Below are 18,696 nucleotides of genomic sequence, written 5' to 3'. Positions count from 1 at the left end.
CATTTTAAATTATCAAGATCTGTAATGCAGAGTTTACTTCCAATACGAAAACACTCTTTTCTGTGTAGCAACAGTCAAAATTAAGGTTTTGAAGGAAATCCTTTAAAAAACCCAGATCTCAAGATCTTTCCCGCAGGTGTTCATATAATAAAATACGGTATATTGTGAATGCAAAAAGGAAATACATGTTGGAGTGAGAAGTGTTTGAAACAAAATCCCTGAGATCAAGAATGAAAAACAAAGAGGCATCCCTCGTCTACCTCAGAACAGTCTGAACAAAATATCCTCACCTGAAGAAAATTCCATTTTCTGCGGTTTATAAAAATGGAGTACTATGTTGTCCGTGTTAAAAACTCTATGGCCTAGCCAAAATTCTCAGGTGTTTGGGCTTCTCCTTGGTATTACATTTTTCACAAGTCGGCATCTTTTGCTACTAAGTGAAACTGATTCTCTTATTGCCTACCTTCCTTTAAACTGATGATTCACATCAATAAGCCAAAGGACTCCGGAATCATAACTCTTAGTAGTGTACCACTAATGCTAAAATCCTGCATCAGACAATTTTTTCATTCTGAAAGTGACAGTATAGAAAGCAAAATTTAAAAAAAGGATAATTTGGGGGTTTGAATTTTCAGAAGGCCTGAAGAAGAAGTAAGCTTTGTTCCCTTGTTCTGTTGGAATAGTAAATATCTTGGGGACCACCTGATGTTGACTTTGCATTTTCATGGAATATTTTACAACCATAAAACTTTAAGCATTAGAGTGATCTAATGAAGAGTAGTAACACAAATTTCTATTAATTCTGCAAAACCAAAAATGTTTCTTGTCTATCACTGATAATAACTATGTAATATGGAACAATTATTACCATAGAAATTAAAATGTGATGTCTATAAGCACTTAATTTCTTTCCTTATTAGGGAAGGTTCCCATGAACATCAAAGATGTTTCAGAGCTAGTATTTGAGTTTAGTCTCTCCAACACATAAAACCACACTCTTGACTTATGATGAACTTTTACTGATGCTAGTACTGTCACACCATACAAAATAAACCTACAAAATTCTGCTTCTGTCAAGTGGCTAAAAGGACAGTTCTGATGAAACACAGCCCAGGTCTGTCCTCAGATCTCATCTACCCAAAACTGTCTTGGCAAATACTTATCTTCAGGAGCGTAATCCAGCCCTTTGGTCTTCTGCCTGCTCTGATTAGGTAGTGCAGGTAAGTAGGTTTGTCCAGAGGAAAATTCAAAGGAGAGGTCTAGCATAGAAGATACCTAAGGTGACTCTCTAGGAAAGGTGACCTGCTTTCGACTGATTTTAAAGGGAGTCAGGGAAAACTAGCCAGCTAACCTACATGGCTAAGTTCAGTGCTTAGCTATCAGTATATAAATATCTTCAAATTTTTAGTAGTAATCATTCATTCTTACAGCAACAGTAGTTCTGCAAGTGAGGATATACTGTGGATGACTTCCTATCACCTACAGTTTGATGTACACTTTCATTAATCTGCTTGGTGGTGAAAGGATGAGAGTACCTCCTAAAGTCTTGGCTATTTGAGTACCCTTATTGTTGTATTCAGAAGTAGCACTAACCCTGTGGTAACAGTAAACAGACAATTTTAGCAAAAGAAACCCTCAAATATATCTCATAAGAGAAAACAACCTTTTTCCTCTGTTTCTTGAAGTGGTTTGCCGTCTACACATATCTACTAGAGCATAACTTAAAACGTATTTCTTTCTAAGAACCATAAATCAATATCTAACTGGCTTATTAACTCATCTAATATAATTACTGTACTCCTTCAGTTTCAGCTGATTTAATAAAAATATTAGAGTTATTCTAGTCTGCTCAGTAAAGCAGACAAACTAGCGAGTGTAGCTAGTCTCAGAGATCTGCTGGAACAGAGGCAGTAATATATAACAATGTCAAGTTGGATTCAACTGCGGTCAATGATATCACATTTTTCCTGTTCATAGTTGACTATTGGGAAAGAAAAAAAGTTTAAAAAGTGTCCTTTTCCTTTATTAATAGGGTAGGTCTTTTCATAGGACTACCAAGATCTAATGTTTAAATATTTAGCAATTGGACTATGTAGTCCTAGATCACCACAAGTGTATTATTTTGTGGTGGGGGAGTAAAGATAGTCTTTAGCACTCTCTGTGCCTCTCATTATTGTTTCTAACTGCTCAACACAGCCTGGAGTTGCTGAACAGTATTATACTGAGCCACGCTGCCTTTTGATCACTGTTTGGACTCTTGCTGTGTTTGTTGTCTGAGTGTGACTCACTTTGCAGGAAGTGATTCATCATTGCTGCCCTCTCACACAGCAAGATGTGCAGCAGTCACTACAGTCAGGCTTAAGCTGTGCAGAGATACTTTGAATCCGAAGAAATTTAAGAAATGGATGCAAAACCTCTGATTTAGTATATATGCAGTTTTTATTCTTTTTTTTTGAATTGCGCTAGATTTGGAAAAAGTTGGAAAAGAAAATGTCTGACCTTGTTGGCCCCACTTCCAGTGGGAATTTCAGTGTTCCATGGTACACACTCACCAGTACCTTTCAAGCTGTGCTCATGTATTGATCTTAGGTATGAAAAATTTAAGTGGGCATAAAACCAGGTGGGGGAAAAAAAAAACCAAACCAAAAGACAGAGCAGTCTCTCATTTTAATTATGGATAAAGTGGCTTTTTAAAAAATATTGTCTAAGAAATGAACCTGATATGGAATTAAATTCTGCAAAGTTCCTGCTTAGAACAGCAGGATTTTCAGATGTATGGGAATCTTAATTTATGGGCTTTTATTGTAAAATTGTATTGTGTTCATGCACGCTGAAACTATAGCGTATTTCAAATGACCCATGAGATAGCATATTTATGCAGTAGTTGAAATATCCTCGCTATAAATAAAATAATTGAGAACCCCAATGCTGAAGCAAAAATCACATTAATTTAATATCAAATTGAAATGTAAAGGAACCTACTTATTCAGTGGCAGTACTGAAAATTTCTCAGACCTGAACCTTTTTAATACATGCACAATAGCTCAAGCACTAAAATCTTCAGGTACACCTGATCATACCAATGAAGAGAAAATTCCTCCACCCAAATGGGGTTTTCATATACAAATCCAGAAGCAGAGGCACACATTAACTGAAAAATCTTGAGCTAAAATATACATGCAGTTTTGTAAAATTCTCACCTAAAAATTTTACCAGTTTGGCAGTTGCAAAATATTGTTATAGAGAGATTTGTCATCTGTATTTAGGAAATGTTTCGCTTTTGCTTGTGGTAGTAAAGAGAAGTCTGATTTCCTACGCATAGTACTCTCAAAGCACTGACGACAACAGTTTGGGTCTATCCTGCTGGAGCACATCAGAGAACAGTTTATTCACCAGTGTGATCTGCCTCCACAGCAGTCTCTTTGCATTCCTAGCACCTGGACCCAGAAAAGGATCTGCCAGGTGTGTTTGAGAGGACTGGCTTTTGAAGGTTAGGATTATTGTAAGTATGGGAAATCACTGGGAGTACATTGAGAGGGAGCAGGAATCAAACATCAATAAAGGAGGAAATGTAGTCATCATGGAATAATAATGTAGCTAAGACATTTGAAAGGACACAAAAAAAACCAGAAAGGTGTTACCAAAATGAAGGTAAGTACAATCCAAGAACAGAAAAACGTTTCAACTGAGGTGATGGGTGAGGCAGAGAATTCAACCAATAATTAGAATGAAGGGTGGGAGCCAAAGACAGGAGGACAAACTGGCTGTGCAAAGAAGTAGCAGTTTAAACCATTTTGTGCATTACAGGCTAGGCAACAAGTAATGTGGAATGATTGGATGTTCAACAATGATAATATATTTATTAATGTTATTATTAATGTTAATTCTTCCCTGAATGTATAGCGTATATAATGCTAGACCTCTTACAAATTTTTACTGGGTAAATTGATAGCAGAGTGATTGTCCCTCAGAGATTTCCTAAATTATATTATCACTAAAAATGCTTAGGTTTTAGATTAAAGCATTAAAACACATTTGCATGTGAGTTTATATATATTATAGACTTGCATTGCTTAGGCTCCTCTGGCTTGGTACTAGTTCAGCCCCTTCAGAAAGAGGTGACTTTGAGTCACCTCAACCTCATGAACATGAGTATAGTAAACTGAAGTAACTGAACTCGAGTATCTTCTTAACAGAAATCCTGCTGAGAGTTGCAGTATGACTTCAGATTGGTCTAGTACGCAAAGATGTAATTAAAGCCATTCACTTATACATGTACATACACATATATACACATACACCTACTTGTATAGATATGCATATGTGTTTGTATAAACATACATATATCCATTACATTACATTAGAAGAAGGCATAATATATATATATTTATAATGCCTATTAGTTTACAAATATAAGTATTGTCTCAATGCAGAATAAAAAGAAACTAGTTTAGGTTAACTATAATTTGACCGTGATAGAATCTTTTCTGTGTCCTCTGTGGGGCTCCTCAGAAAATTTTTGCTATTTCACATTACAAAAGGAAAAAAAAAACCAAACCACGTTTATTTTTGTTAGCCTAAGGGATACTTTGAAATCTAATATTGTTAGTATGCCAAGTTTCTAAATATATGCATTTGTGTTGTCTGTGAAGTGAATAATCTGATTTAGTAACAGGGTAAGTTTGCATAGATATGTAAACTGAGAATTACATGGGAGGACTGCATTAAGTTGATTTTATTTTTAAATTATGTATGTTCTACTAAAGAGACATTAATTTGAAAAATACAGTCAGCTCTTTGTATGGAAGCATTCAGACTTGGCACCTGATTTCTGCCACGAGATATTTACATTCAATTGCTATCTAGACATTTATTATGTTGCACCTTATACACATTTCCAATAATCTGTCTGTTTGACTGTGTAGGCTACAGTCATCATCATGGGGAGTGAATGCTTAATAAGTTTTTAATCTCCACAAATCAACTGCTCAAAGGAAAGAGCTAGCAGAAGATAATCTTTTAAGTCAAAATATAGTGATTGTATTAGATAAAATACAAAGAGATGAAAATACAGAGCAGTATACTCAGTGCTTCAGCAACAGCATAGTATAAGGGAACATAGACAAATGACAACTGAAGTACAAATGAATATTTCATGCATTGCTTGGAAGACCTCTCTTGAAGACTAAAGCTCCAGAGGGGGCAAATGTCCTCAGTACAACCATTTTACCTCAGTCTGGATACATCTATAGCTTGTTGCTACTGATGTATCAGACACCACAGCTAGCAGTAAGAGATCAGTGATGACTAGATTTGCACGTAACTTCTGGCACCAGGAACAGAAAATTTTAACTATAAGCATCAGGGATTGATTGATACCACGTCATGAGCTAGCTGGCTTGTTTATCAACACTATGGGAAGAATATTGTTAGAGAATCTGATGTTGTAGAGTCTAGAGCCTGAGACTGCAGGAAGGCCATTACAGAATAAAACTTTGCATGTAACATACAATATAATTTGATGACTGGGTTGGTCAGGAAAGAGACAATTAAACCATATACAAACTTGCTCATCAATGTCCCATCAAATAGTCATCTTTCTTTTGTTTCTCAGAAATACAGACCTCTAAGACCTGACAGACACCATTAATTCTTCAAAATCAGTTGGGTAAGGTGGTCAGATGGGTAAGCAATAGAGGCTGTTTGAAGAACTGATGAATTCCAGAAGTCAGGTACCAACAGACAGTTAAAAGAGGGCTGCAAGGTGCTGATCAGAAATTCTCTTTGCTCTGTCGATCAATGGCAAAGTTAACAATGCCACCTGACTGCAGTGTGTGTACTCAGCAGGATTAATTCTTCCATAAACTCAGCTTAAAGAAGTGCAATCACAAGCAGTACTAATATGTAGTTAGTTTGTCTTTATGAGGTCATAAATACAGATCATAATGTTGTCGAATATCAGCACCGACTCTTTCAAAACAGAGCAAGGAAACAGCTTACTAGATGCAGGGATCTACAGATAAAGCTGAGAGGAAAGATTCAATTTAAGAAATAGCTTGTAGGTAATTTATGTTCCTTTAAGTCTTATTTTATTCCTTCTCTTAAATCACAGGGTTTGAACCAATGCAATTTATGCTGATGCATACCTTTCACCTGCAGAAGTCAATCTCCTTCCTCTCTTTCAACTTAGGAAGCCAATACTCCATGTGAACAACTGCAATTTTGACTTTGCCACAACTAAAACCTTTTTTTTTTTTTTTAATTATTTCCCCAAAAATGCCCCTGTACTGTAAAATCTTTTGAGAACCAAAAGTAAGACCATATTTCAACCCACAATACACTTTTTACTAAAACCCCAATTCTGAACAACCTTCTGAAAGTTGTGGGTAACTTGAAACAGGACTGTAGATTCAGATTTAAATTTTACAAAGTGACCTTTCTGTTAAACCAGGCAGAATTAAAAACCCACATCAGACTGCCAAACTCCAGTCTGAGTTGCTGGAACCTCCATCTAAATGTCATGGTTTGAGGCCATGTCTTGTTTTCCTTTCATGATATAATACTGAATAGAACTGATAACTCTAAATCGTAACCCTTAGAGTTAACCTTCAGGCTGGCAATGACTGTTTAAAACATATTAAAATCAAACTACTATAGTGACCACACCAGTGATACTAAACTGAACCATAAAATACACCCAGCAGGTCGTAAACAGAAATTTGAAAGAAAAGACTGTGTTACATTGATAAAAATGGTAGATAAAAAACAGATATGTGTGTCCTCAGTTGTGTACATTATGTAAAGTTATTTCAGAAAGCATTAATCACATTCACATCTGATGCTCAAGCAAGTCAACACTGCCCTTGAAAGAGTTTTATTACTTTTTGTGGTGTTTGTTTAAACACAATATTTTCAGTGACACTCAGGCATTGCTTTCCAAGCTATAAGATGATTTCTACAATATTTAGGTTCCAAAACACAAGTATGAGAAAAATCAGCATTTTTTTTCTGTGGAATGAGCCTCCTTTTTTTTAACAGGTCAAATATTATACAGAAATTTTTAATATAATACCAAAAGCAGTGTAAGATGTTCACTAACTTCAAATCAAAACTATATTAATCTTTGGAGGCAAGGGCCCAGACTCCTGTAATGCTGAGCACCGAGCTGTAGTTTAACAAGCATATAATAAATGTTTCTTCCCACCCAGCACAAACAAGGTCACTTCAAAATTAAATGTCTGAGGTAGATTTAACCCCGTACATAAACTCATTCTGAAAAATATTTGCCTTTCTGTGACAGGATAGTACTGCATTAAAGAAATTAAATTTACAATTCAATTTAAAAACTTTTAAAGCCATATACTCAGTAGAATTAAGAGTACAAGGTATTTCAGGCTGCCCTTGAAGAGTGTACACAAAATACAACTGAATGCCTCGGCCTAATTGGGGATGCAGTCAATCATTGTGAAGCTTAGAAATGGATAGCATGTCTCATTTTAGTCCGTTAGGAATAGATTTATATCTGTCATTGGCATACAGCTAATCAGGGTACAAAATTCTTGTTCTTACTAAAATTACTCCTGGAAAATCCTGTCGCTCACCATTGGAAATGGATGTGAAATTACAATTCTCAGCAATCTGATAATGCTGGATTAAGGAAGGTAAACACAGGTGGGCAATATGAAGTGGACAAAGTTGTACACAGAAGGGTGGATGCAGGCTGCAAGTTACAACTGGGTGTCATGGCCTCTGTGCTCTTAGTGTGCTCTTGAGGACTGTCTCAGTGTGACTATCCCGATCTAACAACTTCATGCCCACAGCACTGGCCAGCCAGATACCCTGTATACGTAATGGCCCTTGGCATCTGCACTCATGTCACTGTGACAGCACATACAGCTAAGCAAATCAGTGAGCTTTGAAGTACGAGTAAGAGCACGAGTGTCCATGGAAGCCTCAGAGAGTGTCCAGAAAAAACTCCACTGCCAGTGACAAGACCATGGTGCTATCACCATAGGAAATTCAGCTCTGAAGAAGTGGCTCAGAGGTGTACCAGTCTGTCTGTAGTAACAGGGTAACACAGTTACACTGCTGGAGGCAAACAAATTTGTTTTTGCTTTCTCAAACCCATTCTGTGTGTACATTACCAGCAGCAGAAATAGCACTGCTCTCCAGAGACTCAGCAACAGGCCATGACTCTTCAGATGTTAATAGTACTGGAAACTTGTACTTAAGTACACATCCAAGCCCTGAACCTTGTCCCAGAGCAAGTAGCTTTTGCATTAAGGCAAATGACCACGCCAAACTTCTGCCCATCTGTAGAAGGCAAGTTCAGCATCATCAAATCTATGATTAAAAAAATCAAACATACCACTAATGGGCCCACCCTTTTGTGGCTGTGGCCCAGGACATGCAGATTAGCAGTGCTGCTTTGCAAATGCACTGCTATCTGTACCAAGGCCTTGCATGTAACAGCCGTGGCATTTACTGTCCCTCAGAAGAAGTCACATTCCCTGTTGTTCCCTGCAGTTGACTTCTGTATCGACAGCCTTCACAGTGCTATGTGAAAACATCTCCATGTATCAGACCTCTGATGCCTTCCGTGCCAAACAGCTCCTTGTCTGTGCTCTTGCCCATCAATAGCCATCCCATCAGTGTCCCAGCTGCTACCTGTCCTGGGCTGCCACCATATTAAAGACTATATTCTCATACCTTCAGACTCTCATCAGGTTCAGGCTGATCTTTGGCTTCTGGTAAGTGACTACCAAGAATGCTTTGAGGATCCTTTTGCATGTGGAAAGAAAAATAATTCTTTAGATTAGAGGCTAGTAAACAAATCTATGACCTCAACAAATATCAAAGAACCAAACAGGTCTCCTTCAAATACCTCCAGGAGGAAAATCACACCAAGGACATGGGCTCAGGCTGCTAAATCTGCTCGGCTTCCATGAGCAGTAATAGGAAAAGTGTGGGTATGTGAAAGAAAAAGATATTTATTCTTGTTTTCCTTTGCACATGTCATCTAGGATTTAAAGGCAACTGATATACATCTTTTTCCCTGTCTGAGATATAACAGATGGAAGAAGAACTGAAAATATTTCTCTGAAGATTTTTTCTGTGTATTCTCATGAGTAACCTAAAATTTTCTTCCTATATTTAGCAGTTGTTTTTACTCCTGTTTCAGTATTTAATGCTTCTTAATTGTGTGAAAGTATTGTATTTGGAGGCACAAAAATGTATGAATGATAAGATAAAAGGTAGTAAAAGTAAAACAAACTAACATTTATTATAATCATAGTACCCAAAATACTGGAACAAGTGTTCACAGCCTTTTTCTCAAAGCTTTACTAAATAGTAAGGTCAGTGGAAAAGTCTAATTCACATCTTCCCCCAGATTTGTTCTTCATAACCTTGTTTACAAAAGTAGACCATCAGTTTTTCTTAAAATGTTTATAAATTTTAGTCAGCTTTGATATTTAGATTCAGCTGAAAAGATAACGGTTTCATTTAATTACTTCACTTCTTTTTAATAAGGTTATTTTTACAGACAGCAGACAACTATAAATCATCGACTGCATCAGTTTAATAATAATAATAATCTTATTAAACATATGCTAGTCAGCCTTGCCACCGCATCTGGAAAGGTTCATCCTGGAGGTCATCTCCAGGCATGTAGAGGACAAGTAGGTTATCAGAAGTAGTCAGCATGGATTCACTAAGGGAAGAAGATCAAGCTTGACCAGCCTGATAGCCTTCTATGATGATGTGACTGGCTGGGTCGATGAAGGGGGAGCAGTGGATATTGTCTATCTTGACTTCAGCAAGGCATTTGACACTGTCTCCCATAGCATCCTCATAGGCAAGCTAAGGAAGTGTGGGTGAGATGAGTGGACAGTGAGGTGGATTGAGAACTGGCTGAACAGCAGAGCTCAGAGTGTCATGATCATTGGGGCAGAGTATCGTTGGAGGCCCGTAACTAGTGGTGTTCCCCAGGGGTCTGTGCTGGGTCCAGTCCTGTTCAATGTATTCATCAACGACCTTGAAAAGGACCTGGGGGTCCTGGTGGACAGGAAGCTCAACATGAGCGAACAGTGTGCTGCTGCGGCCAAGAAGGTCAACAGGATGCGGGGTTGCATCAAAAAGGGCATCACCAGCAGAGATAAAGAAGTCATTATTCCGCTCTACTCAGCGCTGGTCAGGCCACACCTGGAGTACTGGGTACAGTTCTGGTCCCTGCTATACAGAAAAAGATGTGGACCGGCTGGAAGTGGTCCAGAGAAGGGCCACCAAGGTGATCAAAGGACTGGGAAGCTGCCATATGAGGATAGGCTGGGAGAACTGGGATTGTTCAGCCTTGAGAAAAGGAGGCTCAGAGGGGATCTCATCACCATGTACCAGTACTTAAGGGGCAGCTACAAAGAAGATGGAGACTCCCTTTTTGCAAGGAGTCACATGGAGGGGACAAGGGGGGATGGACACAAGTTGCTCTTGGGGAGATTCCGATTGGACACAAGAGGGAAATTTTCCACAGTGAGGACAGTCACCCATTGGAATAATCTCCCCAGGGAAGTGGTTGACTCGGCCACGCTGGACACTTTAAAGATTTGGCTGGGCAGGGTGCTGGGCCATCTTGTCTACACTGTGCTCTTCCTAGAAAGGTTGGACTAGATGATTCCTGAGGTCCCTTCCAACCTGGGATTCTGTAACCTGGATGAAGTAACAGAGTGTACCCTCAGCAAGTTTGGTGACAATACAAAACTGGGAGGAGTGGCTGATACACCAGAAGGCTGTGCTGCCATTCAACGAGACCTGGAAACGCTGTAGAGCTGGGCTGAGGAGAACCTCATGAAATTCAAGAAAAGCGAGTGTAGGGTCCTGCACCTGGAGAGGAAAAACCCCATGCACCAGTACAGGATGGGGGCTGACCTGCTGGAAAGCAGCTCCACTGAGAAGGACCTGGGAGTGCTGGTGGACAGCAAGCTGACCCTGAGCCAGCACTGTGCCCTTCTGGCCAAGAAGGCCAATGGTATCCTGGGCTGTAGAAAAATTAGTGTGGCCAGCAGATCGAGAGGGGTTATCCTCCCCCTCTACTCTGCCCTAGTGAGGCCACATCTGGAGTACTGCGCCCAGTTCTGGGCTCCGCAGTTTAAGAAAGACAGGGAACTACTGGAGAGAGTACAGTGGAGAGCTACCAAGATGATCGGGGGCTGGAGCATAGCTTTTGAGGAAAGGCTTAGAGACCAGGTCTGTTCAGCCTGGAGAAGATAAGACTGAGGGGGGATCTTATCAGTGCTTCTAAATATCTGAAGGTTGGGTGTACAGAGGATGGGGCCAGACTTTTTTCAGTGGTGCCCATGGACAGGACAATGGGCACAAGTTGGATCACAGGAAGTTCCACCTGAATATGAGGAGAAACTTCTTTCCTGTGAGGGTGACAGAGCAGTGACACAGGCTGCCCAGGGAGGTTGTGGAGTCTTCTTCTCTGGAAATATTCAAAACCTGCCTGGATGTAGTCTTGTGTCCCCTGCTCAAGCAGGGGGGTTGGACAAGGCGATCTCCGGAGGACCCTTCCAACCCCTACCATTCTGTGATTCTGTGATTCTCTATGTGCATTTATGTGGTGTTTGGACACAGACTCCTGAATATATGAAAGCGTATTCTGTGTCTCTAATACGCTTTACCAAATCACAGTACCACCATTGCACCACTGCACTTTTCCTAACAGCCATGTTATCACATGGACCTATTTGGCTTCTCTATTCTGACAGAAAAGAGAAAATAATGTAGAAGTTAATTATCAGGCAGCTGTAAATGGAAAAACATTACTAGCTCTGTTGTTGAACTAGCTTATTTTTAAAGTAAGACCACTTTTCATTTTAGGTATTTTCAATTTAAACAGAAAATTGTTTTGATTTCATTTTTCTTAAATGCCTGGAAACAAAATGATATCTGGCATTTTCTCATCTCCAGTCATCTTTACATGTTTTCTTTCTCACATCAGTGACAACCAGCATTGTAATCACAATATGGTTTTTAATTTTATTTTTACTTCATAAAATACTTAATTTTTTTTCCAGAATTGTGGAAAGTGTAATTTTTTGTCTTTGCTTCTGCTCCAGATATTAAGATGAAATGGGGATAGCTTGCTCGGCTGCTACAGTTATATAGCATAGTGCCATGGGGATTGGGGCACTTATTTGTAGGCAGTTAAGATGGGTTGAAAGGCCAAAGTGACTGTCTTTCTCTGGTGATCGATTCCCTAGTTTATAATCTAAAAAATATTAAAAGTCATACTTCTAAGTAAAATCAAGTATGTCCCCAGTGCACATATATAAATTCATGAACAATAGTTCAAAGCATCTGTGTGCTGGTGCGAAGTTATTTTTCTTAGTTGAAAGTTTCAATTCAAGGAAGGAAGGAACCTTCATTTGAGTATTTGGTTAGTCTGGTAAGCCACTAGATAAAATCTGCCATGTGCTTAAGACGTCTTATGTCCCAGGTGCTCATTGATTACCAATTGCTAGGGTCTTAACACATCCCCAAAACATTTGACAGTTTCAGAAATTACTCTTGTAGGCTACGCCAGCTTGGAATGGGGCTTCAGGAGCTAATAAAGTAAGGCATATCAATAGATTATCCATAATATGTTAGTTTGTCCATTATTAACTGTATGGAAGAAATACCAAAGCTTTTTAGGAGTTATCAAGAGCTTGCAAAAACTAAATGAAAATGTGAGGTGAGTGAAAAATTACTCCAAAAACCTCTCCACTGAAGCCATAGGCAAAACAATTTTGCAGCAATGGATGACTCAGTGTGAACTAGCTTCACGTTTCACCAACTCACAAAAAGTTTGCTTACATAGAAATCTCTCTAAGCATGTTCTGTGTTAACTGACCAGCAACCTCCAGAACCTATGAGAGCTGCCTTTGTGGTTCACAGTAGGACTTCACTTCATGGTTTCCTATTGAACCAATACTACGAATTAGAGCCAGAACTATGAATAAGCTAGATTTTGAAGACACACATAGCAAAAGTATATTTCTTCCTCACAAATCTCATAGAGTTTTCCTGCACTAACTTTCAGGGCCAGTAATGGTCTTATTTTGAACATCCACTGGTAACCATCTGGTTATGATTGTACCACTTTCAGAAAAGTGTGGAAAACATTGATCTTCCTAATGTTTTGGTGTGATAAAACTACACCACCTGAAAGAGTTGAAAAAATGAAAGCGAGACTCCATTCTGCAGTTTTGGGAAGCAGAACATAATTCTGAGTCGGATCAATTGGAAGAAGAAGAATCAAGCCAAAAAAAAAGTAAAACAAAATTGGAAAGCCTGTAAGACTGCTTAAAGAAGACTATGATCCTTCAGAGAAAGACAACCATATTAGGTGAAATAACCCAGTGACATTGTCTAGAAGCAAAGTAGAAGTATGCATATAAAAATGATAGTACAGAAGTACAGAAGAAAATTAAGAAGTGAAATAACAGAAAAGAGTCTCATAAGTCATAAAGATTAGGTGTTTGGAAGTGCAGAAAATTATAAGGGAAGTAAAAGGAAGAGGAAAAATAACTTGGCAGACAGTTACAAAATAATAGGGGGTTTTGTGTATGAAGAATTTAAATAATCCTAAAAATAAGACTGGCTTTTACAGAATAAGGTGGTAGAACTAGCAAAAATAACCAAAAGAAATTGTCCAATAAGTGTTTTCTTCCAATAAGTATTGTGTTTTGGTGCAACAATTAAATATTTTCATAATACAATAAATACTTTCCAAATACACTACTTTTCATTTGAACATGAAGCAGTATAGTATTTAACAGAAATGCCTAAGTACATCAGTGGACCTATATAGATAACTTCCTAGAATTTTAAAATTATATGAGATTCTTCTATCGTTTGTGTTGAATTTCCGTAAGTATTAGGACAATGCGGTAAATTCTGAGATCTATTTTTTTGGCTATTGTTTCCTGGGGGTTCACATAAGCAATTGGCATGAGCAGTAATACAATTGCTAGTACAGAATGGTATTCATAAAAAAACTGCCACTGTTCATTGTACTTCTTTAGGAACTAGACGTTAACAAACCAATTCGGTTTATTTTTTATGAGTATATTGGTTTAATAATAGTGTTTTCAATAACAGTAGTTATTTTTGAAGATATCCCAAAGTTTTATAGGAGCTTTCTGTGAACCTGAAAAACAGTATAAGAATGTAAGGTTAATAGAAATGTTAATTGCTGAAGTAATTTCTGGGGTTTTCTGCAGATGTATCAATGTTGTTTGTAGATGCCACAAAGATTGTAAAAATGGAAAAAACTTGAAAAGGATCAGAAGTGCATAACAGGTAATCAGCTGAACATGAGCTTCCGTTTCAAAAGAAGCAATGCATTCCTCTGCTGCATATATATAATAAAATCTTAGATTGGATCAGAAACATCATATTCCCTTTGTTCTTGATAGCAATGCAAATGAATTGCCTAGTGATGCAATTTGTACTGGTGTACACAGTTCCCAAACAGTGTTGATAAATTGAAGGATGCAAAGATGATGTATGGAATGACTTAAGTATTGTGAAATAACTCTATCAGTAATTTTCTCCAAGAGCTCAAAGCTGTTTAGCTTGATAAAAAGAAGACCAAGGGATATATTAGTAGTTGCATGAAAACAGGAAATTGAAAAAGAGGGCTGTTTAGTCAGACTGACAAATGCCTCAGATCCAACTAATAGCTACAGAAGGAAAAAGTGGTCTACACATATTATATCAAAAAAGAGGATACATGCTACTAACTGGGAGGGTGATCAGGCCAAGTATCACTCAGTCAAGGGTGTAGGAGGTTCCCCTTAACTAGACATTCTTCAGTCCAAACTGGACATTTAAAAAAAAAGTCTGTGTTCTCCCTCAAACAAATTAATTCAGGGAAAGCCTAGAGCACATGAGTTAGAGGGCACTGATTGATCCTAGCGTTTCACTGATAGCTTAAGAGAATCTGAAATGAAAAGTACAAGTACTATAACAGATAATTTATTGTGCCTTCACCAGTTACACACCACTTAAAAATATTGATGCAGATACGTGGCAAAAGAGAACTTTAGAAGTTCTTTTCGAGGAAAGAAAAACATGATCTGAATTAGCTGAGTAACGTCACTAGGCAATTCACTTTTGAGGACTTATTCTTTGGTGAGTAGGGTTAAGAGAATATCTTGCACTACTACCATTCATGCAGGCCAAGTGCAGTTTAGCTGTTACAGTGCACAAAGCCAACTTTCCTAATACTCAGTGCAGAAAATTCCCTAGAACTAGAACTAGAACAAAGTCACTAGATGTTTTCTGTAAATGGTGTTGACATCTTTTCATTGTCTACCAAAGCAGTCAAATTATTTTCAGCCTCAGTGGCATGAAATGAATGTGAGAGGAAAAGCCTATGCTGAAAAAGGATCTCTGCAGTGGGTTTATTTTCCTGTCTATGGGGCTCACTGTCTCACTGTTTGGGCTCATGTCCTTTACAATTGTCCCAGTATTCCTAGACCTCAGGTACTCATAATTCATAGGGATCACAGGAGAAATGAAATTTGTGACTGAGTTTCTGTAATTTTCTCTAGCATGTCAAAACAAAAGGAAGTTTTAGATTCTTGTATTTATCAGGTAGCAATATTCTTGAGATCATCTTGAAACTATTCAATCACTGACTGCAAAGAAATGAATACTGGGACCCATCTTACGGTTCAGTTAACAGAATGAATTCTGTGCAAAGAAATGCCATCTCTCCTGGAAATATGTTTGCCCTTTGCTCTGAAAAAACAATTTGTTATTTTCTTTCTTATGAAGGTTGCAGATAAAGTTGCCAAAAATGTTAGTGAATACTTGAAGATGGTCAACACCATCCCTTTCTTTAAATCAACTCCATCAACTTGAAGAGTGTGTGCACATACAAATTAATGCATGCCTATTCTTTTGTAAGTACAGAAGTAGCTAATTTCTGATCTACAAGAGCCTGATCTTCAAATCTAATCTCTTTCCTCATAATTTCTTTCCATAGGGAAATATTTTTTTCACTACACTCTGAATCTTATTGCAAAAGCTTTCCTAAGTAAACTTTTATAACATCAAAATTTCGAGTAGGGCAAAAATATTAAGGGTACAGGACTATTAATATTAGTTTAGAAAGGCTTATGTTTTTTGCTAGGGTTCCAAAGTCTGGAACAGTATCCTAGGATCAGTGAAGAAAAGTGCACCAGCTGAAGATATATAGTCACATTTCTTAAAATAACAAATTCTGTGCTGGGGAAAAAATAAGGGATGGGGGGGAGATATGCATTCACTGCAACACTGCAAATGGCTAATATCCCAGGATTTCAACTTACTGTTCAACTCCAGAGCATTGTTTAGTGCTTCTGTGGATAGTGAAGGTCAGCGTGTAATTGGATAGTGGTCATGCTTACAGAGCTGAAAATCTGAACATTTATTTTATTTTATTATTTTTGTTTAATCCATGACACCAAAAAGATAACTTAAGATTGAATACACCTTTAGAAAATGTCATAACACCTATTAAAAAACTTACTGTCTTGACTAAACAACTTCCTCAAAGTTTCTACTGAGAAAGGTCAAGCAAATGTGTTCCTTTGTGTGAAAAAGAAGTTTGATCATGCCCTCTGGGACCATTCTATTCCTTTAAAACCTGTGTTTAGTATAGTTATGGCCCCAAACTAGCAAAAAAGGAAGTTTTCCCAACTGGGCCTTCACAGAAAGTATATTATTGTTGATATACAATATAACAAATAATTGAAACAAAGGCTTTTCTTTGGGGAATTTTCAGTAATGCTCTGTATTTTGTGTAAAAGAAACACATGGAGACTTATATACCTAAATGTAACAATAAATTTGTGTGTCTTTGCATGCGCAAATTATAACAACTCAAACAAGCCCGGTTCAGCAAAACACTTAACAGTATGCTTAACTTCAGGCAAAATTGGGATAATGACACTATGAGAATGCTTAAAGATTTTTACAGATTTTGATGAGCCAGGAGAGATTTTTGCCCTTTCTTCTGACAATCGCCTTTCCATCGATTCATTTTAAGTAGTCTCCATGCATGTCCTGCCCAACAGAGTATGTTGCTGGTTTTTATTTTTGTATTTTTTTTTAAACCAGGTTTCTGACAATTTTACTAGGAAATTATAGTATTGATCATAATTTCTTTTTTAGGAAGGTTAAGTATAGAGACATTGACCTTCTTAAGTTGCTGCTGTTAAAACTGTTGTAAGGAAACATTAGATTTAAAGCATCAAGGGAAGAAAATTCTTTTCTGACATGTAATTGGCTAGAACCTTCATGAGCTTCGTGTCAGCTCAGTGCTTCAGACCAGTCTCACTGTAGTGGCGCCATCCCTCTTCAGAGGCTGGGGTGAACCCACTGTTCTTAAACCAAAACAGGCAATTACAGAACGGTCCTGGATCAAGTGACAAATAGATACAAGCATTGTAATTAGCTAGATATTTCATTGGTAGTTCACTGGTTGGAAATCAGGGATATTGAAGGACAGACATTGTGACTCCAAGCAACACTTGGAGAAATCATAAAACTCCACTGCCTTGACAGTTTTGCCTTTGTAGGATTGGTAGTTGCCATTTTTGGTTAATTTAAAAGAGAAATATGAATTTACACTTAAAGCAAAGCTAAGTAATGCAAGGAATAGTTTTTCTGCTCATGAATTGCCACAACAAATGAATATGCTGAGCATCATTTGAAATTTATCTTTGATCACAGCTGAAACACTTCTAATGATTCTAAACCAAGTGCTGAAATGTATATGTACTCAGAAATCCACACAGCAAAATCTTGCACTCTGCCTCGAAAAACACTGAAGAAGGATGAAGTAAAATTATGAGACTGGATAGGAGCAAGTCAGGCTTGAAGAGAATAGTCTTTAAAACCTTTTCAAATTGCTTAAATTTCTGATAGGGATTGAATGAGACTGTTCCCGATAGAAAAGTGTGGACCTGGTGACCCTTCCTTGCTACCTTTTTCTGCCTTGTGATTGTGCTTTCTCAGTCTTGTGAGGTTTTACTATTGAGTAAAAAATCCATGCCCCATCTCACTTACCAAGGACAGATTTACTAGATCTGACAAAGCTGTAAATTCTCACCTTTATGTCTTTCTCTTCTCTTTCCACCCTTCTTCTGTAGTGACTCTGGCTAGTGCAGGGTAAAGTTTTCTGCCATGCTACAGGGCATGTGGTACACAGAAGCTTTCTTTCCACCACTATTGCTATTAAAAAGAGTGTTCAAACATGTTATTAGTCCTTTTCCCACACTTACTATTTTGCAAGCACAAAGTTATTTTCAAGAATCAGAACACTGATTTTTATTGTGTTACTTCTGAAAAATCCAGGTCTCCAGAATTGCCTTTGGGTTGATCTTCTACTTAATAACTAAAGCAATTCTTTAAATCCCCCACAACAGGGGGGCCTAGCAAGTCAGCTTTGTTATATTTATGTTAAATGTAGCTGAAGTGACTGTGAAGCAAATAATTGCTCTCTTGTTATATACATCCTACTTAATCTTTAAAGCTCAAGAGCAATGATGTGACATTGAGCTGGCTGCGACCCACTGAGTCACATAATGAATGAATCATTGATATTTCTGTTAATGACAGCAATGCATTAAAAATAAATCCACCAAGCCTTACATTATCTCA

This window comes from Phalacrocorax aristotelis, chromosome 3, assembly GCF_949628215.1.
Source record: "Phalacrocorax aristotelis chromosome 3, bGulAri2.1, whole genome shotgun sequence".
NCBI lineage: Eukaryota > Metazoa > Chordata > Aves > Suliformes > Phalacrocoracidae > Phalacrocorax > Phalacrocorax aristotelis.
Note: the sequence above shows the minus strand (reverse complement) of the source record.